This window comes from Bacillus rossius, chromosome 3 (genome assembly GCF_032445375.1).
Source record: "Bacillus rossius redtenbacheri isolate Brsri chromosome 3, Brsri_v3, whole genome shotgun sequence".
Taxonomy (NCBI): Eukaryota; Metazoa; Arthropoda; class Insecta; order Phasmatodea; family Bacillidae; genus Bacillus; species Bacillus rossius.
Window position 1 is genome coordinate 66,382,227 of NC_086332.1, and position 12,158 is coordinate 66,394,384.

A 12,158-nucleotide genomic window follows, 5' to 3' on the forward strand; every position below is an offset into this window, starting at 1 on the left:
TGGTTACTGACTCGTAACACCTGTTGACTGGAATGATCGTGATTCGCTAATTCTTCTGTTAAAGATTTTTCATTGGCCCAGAGTCATTCAGATATACTGTGGCCCAATCACTGAAGCAAAATAATGTCAAAAATATTTGGACTCTATCCTATCGCGAAATGAATCCGCGCATTTTACAGATCTCTACCCATAAGTAGTCGGGGCAGAGATTGGAGGTCAATGACCGTCCAAAACAGGTGAAAAGTTTCTGGAAAGTATTTTACCGGAGAGAGAACATGGGAATCGACGCAGTTGCAATGCGAATAATGAGTTTTTGAAGATATTATGAACTTGTTTTAAAACCTGAATGATGATAATGAACTCAGATGCTAGATGTGAGTGTCTCTCGTTCCATTGAACCCCAGATTTTCCCGTAAGTCCTTCTTGTGAACTCGGGAGCACGGGAAAGACCTGGAATGTTTCCGCAAGAAAGAGGTTGGTGTGGTCAGAAAAAAAAGGGGGGGGGGGGTGGAAATCCCCTGGAAGGGGAGAAGGAGGTTTCTTGGGCACGCCCGTTTTCTCCTACTCGTGTCACATTCTCATCTCATCGGTACTCATCGCCTGCGGTAACTTCGAGGTGGAGGAGGCGTTCGGCCGTAGAGTTGGATGTTCCCCTCCAAATGAAATAATTAAACATCATTTAACTCGCTTGTCTCCAAGTGAAGCCTCGCGGGAGCAATGACTCCCTCCTGCAGAACTCGGAGGTGCCAACCACCCCCGCCAGGGACTTCGCGGCTGGCTGACACCACGCCAGTCTCACTGCCGCCTGCGGAGGAGGGGCTAAGGTCTAAGGTTCCGTTTTTCTTCCCGGCGCGCCCTGCAAGGAGTCGCGTCGAGGGTCTCGTGGGGAGGCAGCAGGGGGGCAATAGCGCAGGGAGGTGGTTACCGAGACTGGCACGGAGTATCGCCGATATTACACCCCTCCCCTGCTCCACCCCTGGCCTTCTTCCCTCCCCACCCCTTGACTCCTCAGCAGTATTAAGTCCGCGGGGGGTGGAGGAAAGGGTAGATCAATTAACAACAGAGCGTTACCCCTCCCCCACAAAGGTCCCAGCGACCCGTTCAGCAGCACGAAGGCCTAACCCTCGCAAACCCCTTCCTCCGACGAGACCCCTGGCCTCACGAAAGCTTCAAATCCACGGCAGCCAGCGCACACACGTACGCGCCCTGGCGTCTTAACTCGGCGGCAGGGTGATGAGGGGGAAAAGGGGGCCGGGTTCCCTAATCCACGGGGAGGGCTTGCGGAGGGTGGAGAAGGATGGGGGTAAGAGATTCCGTGTTACTGCAGACCTCGGGGGGCGGAGGCGACCCCTAACTAGCACGAATCCTCCCTTATGGATGTTGCAAGGGGCTGCGAGGTGGATGACTACGGCGAAGGAGGCTTGCTTCTTAGCTGTGTTGCGGGAAGCGAGCACCGCAGGCGGGACCCGGGACGAGCCAAGGAGGTCGCTGCCTCGCCGCCTGGTCGACACTTCCTGTGCTGGAGCGAGCACCGTAGCCGTCTACCAAGGACTCATCAGAACAATAATACCTACTATTCCTCATGAAATAGGCACTGAACGTAACAATTAGCAGTCGCAACTAATTTTTACTGACCTAGTACGAAAACAAAATACAAAAAAAAAGTTATTTAAAAAAAGAAATTTTGTTTGAAAATGGTATTACTGTATTAACGTTTGTGCTAAACATTTGGTTTTCAGAATAAAGTAAAATCCGTGATTCATCAGTTTTGGTACCGTTATCTACATACATTGTTAATTAAAATTGAAAAATCTATATATCATCATTTAGCAATTTTTTTTTTACCTGAATAACCATTGCCTACCGTGAGCACTAACAAAAAGTAAACAAACAATTTTTTAAAATGTACTTAGAGAACTGGGAACTTAAACCATTCTAATATATTTTTGGAGATGTTACTTGAATTATGTTTGTAATTAATTGAAAATAAGATATATTAAGCTCTTTCGAAGTAAAAGTTTTCTGCTCAAAACTGCCAAAGTTTAATGGCCCATGCTGACAGAAATATTGACGTGTCAATACTATTTGCAAGGAAAATATTTCTAAATTCGACGGCAACTCTTGATGTCATCTGGAGTCTTGTCATTCGAGTGCCGATTTTGGACTCACACCCAATACCCAGGCTTATTTATTATCCATAACAGTCTTCTAAAGGAAATGTATGGGTAAACCAATAAGGACGTTTGAATGTAGGTAAAATAGTCGAAATCCAGAAACATAAATAGTGTAACGCTTTCAGAACAGTGTTGAATTTACTGGGTAACCTCAACAATAGAACGTATTTTGCATCAAACATAAATATTCTTTTTATACAATTTAAAACACTTTGGGTGAACAAAACACCAGCTTATATCTGTACAGCCATTAATGTCCATAGAACGCAAATTCAGATCGGATTTCTATTAGGTTCGTATATTATAGGCATGCGAAACTATATCTTGAGCCAAAACGAGAACCAGAACTATAACCATAGAAAATTAAAACGTTTGTTGGTTAATAATTACCACAAAGTTTAACTAAATCATGTTAATACGTTGCATTTTTTATGCTATACTTGTTAAGTCACGTTAAAAAATCATGACAAGAGTGAATTTTTACGCTGAGCGCGGACCATTCAACGTAATTTGGGCAACAGATCGGCTACGGTTAAGACACCAAAATGCGTTTTCTAAAAATAAGGGACTGGCCGTGTCCTTTAGTGCACTAGAAATATTGTTAGGGTACAGGTTTAACATAGTCAACCTAAACTCTTATTTTTGTGTCTTGGAATAACGGGCTAAGAGAATAGACATAAAATAAAGTATGTCCATAAAATTATGTTACAGACATAAAATTATGTTACAGACATAAAATTGAATAATATCAACTGTAAGCGCTGTAGAGGGTTGGTTAAAGGTAATAATTAGTATAATAACTCTTAAAGATTTAGATAAGCACATGCGTTAGTATGGTTTGTTGTCTTCTTTCTCGTAGCGCCACCTACTCAAAATGGCGACTCCTCAGCGTAATTAGTACAGGTTGAACCAGTTAACTTAATTTGGTAACAGGATGGAGCCCCTCCCCACTGGAATCTATTTGAACGAGAGTGGTTGAACATCGATTTCCCTGACCGTTGGATTGGTCGTAATGGTCGAGACGACGGAGCTCTTTTCCGCTGGCCTCCACGTTCCCCTGACATAACGCCATGCGAATTTTTTTTTCATTTGGGGCTTTATAAAAGATCGTTTCTACGTTCCACCGCTACCTAATGACTTGCCAAGAGTTAAAACACATAATTGAAGAGGCTAGTGCTTCCATTACTCCGGACGCGTTAACCAATGTGTGGAAAGTATTGGACTTTAGGTTGGATGTGTGCCGTATAGCTAAAGGTGCACATATTGGACATTTGTGAGAACAACTGGGCTAATTTACCTTCAATTTGATGCATGATTTGTTGTAAACGGTTATAACATACAATTGTGTGTGGGACATTCTTTAACGGACATTCTGTGTACTTTAATCGAAAAACGTGAACATTGTAATATCACGGGTGGTTTTGCAGCGGTGTCCGGGAGACTGGCCGCTCTCCGGCCCGCATCGGCGCGACGCGGCGCGTACAGTCGCCGCACGAGAACGGCGTCTCCCTGGCGCGCGGCGGCGTCCCGAGACCAGCGTCAGTTGGCGGCGACCTGGCGTCTTCCACCCACCCCCGCCTCTCCCCCTACCCCGCCCGCGGGTCGCCACGACCCCGAAATACATGTAAATATTAACGAGGTTTCCCCACCCCTCCCCCTTTCCACCACCCCCTTTACCGTCGAGTCATTAGCTCGGAAAATGGAGTCCGGTCCCGAGGCCAGAAGTGCTCGCGCACGGAGAGGGTGAGTGGAGGGGGTTGTTTTCCCTCCCACCCCTCGTCCGAAGCAGGGCTGGGCAGGCTCTTTGCAGCAACCCCCACCCGCCCCGCTCGCCCGGAGGAAACGCACATACCCGGGGAAGTTCACGACGGAGCTGATTACCGCGGAGAGGCCCCGACCTGGCCCGAGATGGGCCTCCCTCTCTGCTCGAAGAGGCTGAGAGCGCGGCCTGTGAGGCCCGCCCCAGGGCGCTCGGAGAACCTGCAGGGGAGTGGCGACCGATATCGTGTTCCCGCGACGCTCCAAGGTTCCCGGCGCGGTGGCTACGTCAGGCTGGCGTGGGGAAAACCACGCAACTGTCCCCGCAGTCAATTATTCATGTGCTTCAACACCACGGCAGGTCACAAGGTTTTGTGTTTTAACAGAGTAGGTACAAGATATAATAAACTGTTAATGTTACAGCATATACACAACATCATTAAACCGAGAAAAAAACATTACCAAAACTAATCTACGTACTGTTACACAAAATAAAGTCAGTTTGATTACTAAAAATTTAATAAGACAGTTTGAAATCTTAATTATTCCGCGCGTTTACATTAAGATATGTTCAAATGTTTAAAATATATTTAAAAAAAATCGTAACTATGAGAAGTTTGACGTAATTTTCACGATTCTTTACTAGCGTTAAGCCACGCAATTTGTAACATAAGAAGCAAAAACACCTGTACAACCCTAACAATGAGAATAATACATGTTCCTCCATGCACGGGCTTGTGATAGTTAACGTAGAAAAGTATCTCGTTCAGGGTCAGAAATCAGTTTTTAATATCAATCCTTTTGAGTAATATTTTTATTTTAAAATGAGACATAGAAACTTATAGATTTGAACCCCTCCGTGTGTGTATTCTTGGGGCCAGCATGAAATATTACAATATGTTTACATATAAGAAAAGTATTTATTTGTTTAGTAGAATTTTATCCCTAAATTTTAGTAAAGAATAATTTATTATTATAACAAATACTAATTTTAAAATCTTTCCCCTTTTTTTTAGTAATATTACCTAATCTCACTAAAGCCAAAAAATATTGTCACGTATATTCCTTTTATCTCAACAGTAGACATTACCTCTGGACAGTTTATGTAATACGTTTGTATCTATGTGGGCTATGTAAGTATGTATGTGTTTTTTTATGCTTATTAAAAAGTTTGTATAACTGTGAGAGGCATGATGATAACTAATGGTGAAAAACTTTGCCAATGAATAAACAGTTACTACAAAATAGAACGTCTGTGATTCACCCAAAAATAACCAATCCCATGTAAAGTAGGCTCTAGGCTGTTAATCATTTTGATCAAAAGGTTGCATTAATCGATTGAGTCAAGCCTGACTGATCGTCTAGGAACCCATTTGACGCTTGAGGAATACTTACTTCCATACGGAAACTCTACTACGAATGAGTTTGAATCAGAATATTAAAGGGTTGATTGATAGGTTGATTGAAGCGCACGTCAATAGATTGACTTAATATTTTGATCAAACTATTACCGCCTAGGGCCTCTTTAAAACATCTCTCGATTTAGTAAATAGAAGATTGATGGCACACTGTCTTAGCGCAAAACATTTTCGGCATAAAACATAATTTATAACTACGATAAAACCGCTAGTTAAATGCACCCGCGATTAAAATGTAGTTCATGGTCGCAACCCGTGTTCATTTCCCGAAAGGGGTCAAACATTTTTTCTACAGGTGGGAAACGTGGCACTAAGCAGTTAAACGAGAGAATTTTTTTTTTCTTTACGAGGAACTTCCACTTCCCTGACCCCTGATTCCATCTCGTGGCTTCAGCCATCGTCTATTCTGTGATCAGACTGATGTCGATGAGATGTTGGCACTGCGGAGTTGGGCTTTATCGCTAAACTGAATACTGTGACGCAGTTGAAGTAAATTTCTACCTCATCATCACCATGCTGCAACACCCACGACATTGCGGAAATGGTGCGCGAACGCACCAGAAGATGCTTGATGAGCGTGCGAGTCAGGATTTATATCGTTAAACACAGTCACCGCTAAAAAGAAAAAGAAAAAAATTGGTTGTCTGTAAAGTCGGTTTACGGACGATAGTTTAACGTGACAACGTCATAACAAAACATTGATGAAATGATTGCATACTCTATGAATAAAATTGAATCATTTTTATTTTAATAATAAAAGAATAAATACTTTTATTTCTACTAGTAATCAGATTTTTAAAATGCAAGAATAATTAACCTTTTTTTTGCCGAAATTGTTGTTGTAATAAGCAATGAAAACCACATTAACTTTTCACTTCACTTTATAAACAGTCGTTTGGAAGAGAGATAGATGCGGTGCAAGCGTACAATGAGCGTAACGGGACACAGCGTAACGGAACAATTTGCGCAACGAACCACTTTTTCGTGTGTGCAGCTGGTTTTCATCAATTTATTAGACGTTGTAGCACAAGGATAAAGATGGCGCGCTCTTTAACTTCAAGAGACGTGATTCAAAATTCGTCACTAGGATTTAGTTTTATTTTTTAATAAAATTATAATAAAATAATATTATGTAGTAGTAAAAATAAATTTTAATTATCTCAATAATTGGGTTAAATTTTGTTTGAAGTAGTTATTTAAGAATAATTTCAGTCATTTAAGGAAAAAGAGAATGTTCAAACATGTACTTAGAGTTATATTTGTTATAAAAAGTTTTAGTTTAGTATTTATTAAGACCATAGAAAAACAACTTCTAACGAATGCTGAAACTTTAAAGTATTAACTGCTTAATGATTTTTATCAAGATGGACAGTATTCTAATAAAATTACTTGTCGAAAAGTTTCTTTGCAACATAAAAAACGTGAGAACACCGAGGTAAGAGGTTTTCACATCACTGTCAAGTAATGAAAGACTCGCTCACACACACACATACAAACACACATTTTTTTTAAATTGACCATGCAGGTCGGCCTAATTCATTCGCCAACCATCGTGAAAGGGACGATGAGAGATCGAATAAGCCATATGAGGCTTCTCCTCATGATGACAGGAGGGAGGGTGTGCTCCCACAGAACGCCACGTACTTCATAAGCGACGCGGTCCCGCCATATGGCACGGCAGTTACTCCCCCCCCCCCCCCCCCCACCCCCTCGACGCTCAAGGCTACTGGCGGCAGGCATCGCTGCCGCTACACGGCACGAATATATTGACGTATTTTACTGTGTTTTTTCCTTTGCTCCTCCCTCGACAATCCCTTACCCCTGGACTCCCCTGCATGCACACGCCGGCTTGTTTTTATTTGGGGGACAACCTCTACATCTCAAGAAAGTTCCAGGGAGGAGGTTATGAAATCCCAATGGGTCGTAAACCGTTCGGAAATTTACAGTCCGGGTAGGGTTTTCGGCGGAGGAGGCAGGGCGCTGCGGATAAAAACGCAGGAATCGATTAGGAAAATGGTCGGATATTTCGGGAGCGTTTCTCGGGACCCACCGCGGGGAGAAGGATCGGGGGATTGGTAGGGGGCGAGGAAGTAGGGTGGAAAAAAAAAAAAGATTTTCTCGAGGGGCGGTTCCCGTCCCGAGCGACGTCTGAGGAAAATACGCAGCTCCTCGGGTCGTCACTACATTTCCCTCGTCCGACCGCGCGCCCGGCCCTCGAGGGATCGACTCCCATCGCGAGCGCGCGACCGACTTCCGGCTTCCGGCTTCCTGGCGAGAAACATGTGAGCCTGCGCCGCTCGTAAAACTTGCGTATTTTCTTCCCCCGCAGTCCTCGCTAACTCAAGCCCTGGCGCACAGCGCAAAGGAAGGTACAGCTGTGTACTTCAAAATAACCCTTGAATCTTTTTTTTTCTTAATTAAAATTACTTAATAGCTAATACGGAACAACATGAGTAGTATACGAATGTATGTTCTGGAACATGGCTTCTGGCTGTGGTGCCTGTGGTGACACCCGCCATCTTGGATTGTGACGTCACGGCGGCCATCTTGGATGACCTTGACCTTGACCTTTGACCTTGACCTTTAATTTGATCCTCAAAAATCGCCAAAATCCGCCAAAATTGGGCAAAATTTGCCCAAAATTCGCCAAAATTTCCATTTTTGTGAAAAAAAATTCCGCCAAAAAATCTCAAAAAATTCCACAAATTAAAAATTTCTCTTTTCGAGGGAAAAATTTCCCGTTTCGAGGGAAAAATTCCCGTTTTTAGTCCTTAAAAATCCCAGCGGCTGAAAATTCCTAAAACTGGCTTAAGCATCCTTAACTCAAGCCTCAGTTAAGCCATTTATAGGATTATGACGTCACCGTTGCATTTTCCGTTACGCCCGCCATCTTTAACTTTTTTATTTATTATTCGATTTTAATGAAATTTTTTTAAAAATTATAAAAAAATTAAATTAATAAAATTTTAATATATTTTTTTTAAAAATTGTACTTTTTAGACACGGAGTTCGGAGTCCTCGGTTCGAACCCGACGAGGGCAAAAAAAATTAAAAATGGCGACCGATCCTTCCTCACAGTGGCTGCAGGCAGACTGACTCCCAACACTTTTTTTTTTTCAAAGCATATATAACGTCACCTAGTATGACGTCATGTCCGCCATCTTGTCTTCATTGCTGGAGACCACCATCTTGTTTTCATCGGCGAGAGTGCGCTGATGCCATGTTAGTTTAATTCGTACCCGCCAGAGTGCAGTAATCATTTATTATTGCTGTGACACCCACCATCTTGAAATTTGGACGCCATCTTGGAATTTTGTAATTATTTAGCTAGAAATTCGGGAAAAATTCCAAAATTCATTAAATAAATCACTCATTAATTTACATATTGATTCGATCGATTCCTGTCCTTGGTTTGATACCCGATCGATGCAATAATGTTTAATTTTATGTAAAAAAAATATTAATTTCAATAAACCACGTTCAACATTATTAAAGAGACTTTAAATCATCTACTACCATCATCCTATCAGACATCAAGACCACCATATTGTAAATTCGTAATTTTAATGCTAGAGATTCGGATAAAGTTCAAAATTCATTAAATAAATTTGTAATCTAAATGATGATTGATTAGATCGACTTAGGTCCTTGGTTCGATCCCTGGCCGATACAAAACAACTTTAATTTAAAAAAATACTAAAAAAGTGTTAGGTTTGAGAAAATAAAAAACACCACAAGTTCTTTTAAAAAAATTTTATTACATAAATTCAATACACTACTACAAGTACAAAAAAAAACACTGACAAATTACTAAAGCCTTTTGGATTCCTCGATTCAAAAAGTCTTCTTATTGTATGGACTAAGCCTTTTACATGACTTTAAATGTCTATCCGATCCGGTCATCAACGCAGCCAGAGACGGACTGAAGTTCATATCACTTATATAGTCTCATTAGCCGGTACAACACATGAGTCAAATCAATAACCATGTTCATTATACGTCTCGGAGCATTTTTTATAATGACGATGTAAGCTATCGAGACGTGAAATTAGTTTATTGCACTTATTGCACTGAAATTGTATTCTTTGAACATTATAAGAACAACCGCTTCTTTCATGTCTGCGAGCATTTGAGGTGATAGTAAATGATACACCACAGTATTTGCACTGATGCGAAGTACGCTCTTCATTTATTGAAGTATTCAATGCTGATGAAACTTCAGCTAATGGTGGAACAGTACATATCGAAGTCTCCTCCAGTGTTGTCAGAGACGTTGCCAACGGGATCTGCTCCAACATCGTCGGCGCCGACGTCATGGTTCCCGTAGTCGATGGTACATCCTCCATCGAGTACGACGTTAAAGTCGGCAAAGATGCCATCGAAGTCTCAAGAACAAGCAATTACACGTCTTATGCACCAGAAGAAACAAACTAGATGATCCGTACACCGTCGACGTCAGTAACAAAACTGAGCGTCCTGCTGTCTAGGACTCGCTTATATACATGCACCGTATGGAATAATACGATAGTCAAACCAAGAACATTTTACTAAAATACTAGAGTCAAAACAACATTAAAAAAATAGAAGCACCATCAAAAAAAAAGGAAGCACACTTGGAAGCACCTTCAAAAAAGGAAAAAAAAAATTGGAAGCACCATCAAAAAAACAAAGGAAGCACACTTGGAAGCACCTTCAAAAAAGGAAAAAAAAATTGGAAGCACCGACTACGAAAAGGCAGCACATTTGGCAGCACCGACAACGAAAAGGCAGCACATTTGGAAGCACCGACAACGCAAAGGCAGCACATTTGGAAGCACCGACTACGAAAAAGCAGCACATTTGGAAGCACCGCCTACGAAAAGGCAGCACATTTGGAAGCACCGACAACGAAAAGGCAGCACATTTGGAAGCACCGACAACGAAAAGGCAGCACATTTGGAAGCACCGACTACGAAAAGGCAGCACATTTGGAAGCACCGACAACGAAAAGGCAGCACATTTGGCAGCACCGACAACGAAAAGGCAGCACATTTGGCAGCACCGACAACGAAAAGGCAGCACATTTGGCAGCACCGACAACGAAAAGGCAGCACATTTGGAAGCACCGACAACGAAAAGGCAGCACAGTTGGAAGCACCGACAACGCAAAGGCAGCACATTTGGAAGCACCGACTACGAAAAGGCAGCACATTTGGAAGCACCGCCTACGAAAAGGCAGCACATTTGGAAGCTCCGACAACGAAAAGGCAGCACATTTGGAAGCACCGACAACGAAAAGGCAGCACATTTGGAAGCACCGACTACGAAAAGGCAGCACATTTGGAAGCACCGACAACGAAAAGGCAGCACATTTGGAAGCACCGACAACGAAAAGGCAGCACATTTGGAAGCACCATCATCGAAAAGACAGCACATTTGGAAGCACCGACAACGAAAAGGCAGCACATTTGGAAGCACCGACAACGAAAAGGCAGCACATTTGGAAGCACCATCATCGAAAAGGCAGCACATTTGGAAGCTCCATCAACAAAAAAAAAAAAAAGGCAACAAGGAAGCACAAGTTACGAGATCTAAGTCTTAGAAATCAGAATACAAGAAATAAAAACATTAAATTCTTATAATTTAAATTTTTTTTTATTGCTTTACATTATACAAATGCAAGTAAAACAAGCCATTATTGTATGTAGCCAGCATTCCTCAGTTCCTTGAGTATGAAGGATATTTCTTTGATGCACGAATAGTTTCCTGCACAAAGCGAACCATGTAGAAGTCTTAGCCGGTCAACCAATATGTTTGGATCTTTCCATGATGTGTAATCAATCTCTTCTACCACCATCTTCCTTGCACCTTTATAAATATTATGATCTCTGGTGTCTTCCATTTTACCACCAACCTCAGGGTAACTTTCATGTTTGAGACGGTGATCATCACAAGCTTGATCAGATTTATTTAATATATCACGTCGTTTCCACCGTTTCGGTCTCAGGACACCGCCACATTCTTCGATCTTGGCAGCTTTAGGTGCTTCATCATAGTCTATGTCTTTGTCATCAGCCTCAGAGTCACTGTAACAATCACCGTAGAAGGAATCGTCTTCACCCAATTTTCCGTAATATTTCGATGTTGATGATGTTGAAGCGTCTTCATCGTCTTCATGCTTCCTTTTTAGGAGTCCATCATTTTTACAAAGTAGGAAAGATCTACTTGAATTCGGCTGGAATATATTCTCACTTTTCACGTTAAGGATTCTTCCATTGTCTTCATTCTTCCGTAAATCATCAACCTCCTTCAATTTAAGTTCTTTGTCGAGATCGGAAGAGCCAAGAAAATTATTGTGGTAATGCAGATCACTCTTCCTTAGGATGGTAGATTCATCGTTGTCCTCTAGCTTGTACGCAGGCTTGGCGCTACAAGTTCTTCCATGTCTTTTTAGGCTCTCTCTCCGCGTAAACGACTTGCTACATCGAACACAACTTATCATATTGCGCAGTGGATTTTTAACACAGTCATTCTTCTCGTGTTGTCTTTTATTCTTTCTCAAGATAAAATCTTTACTGCAAAACTTACACCTATGTTCTTTCGATACAGCGTCAGATCCCAAATCAGAATTCATATTAGTTACTGAGACTAATGCCAGATACCAATTGAGTGTTTTAAATTAGATTCAATACTTAAATAGAAATTTTTTCATATTTCATCAGCGAGAATTAATATATCTCCTGCAAAAGTACTTTATGCATGTAGTTCTGCTTTTCAACAACAGATGTCGCCACATGTTGCTTGCAGGTAAATAATATTTAGTTATTTT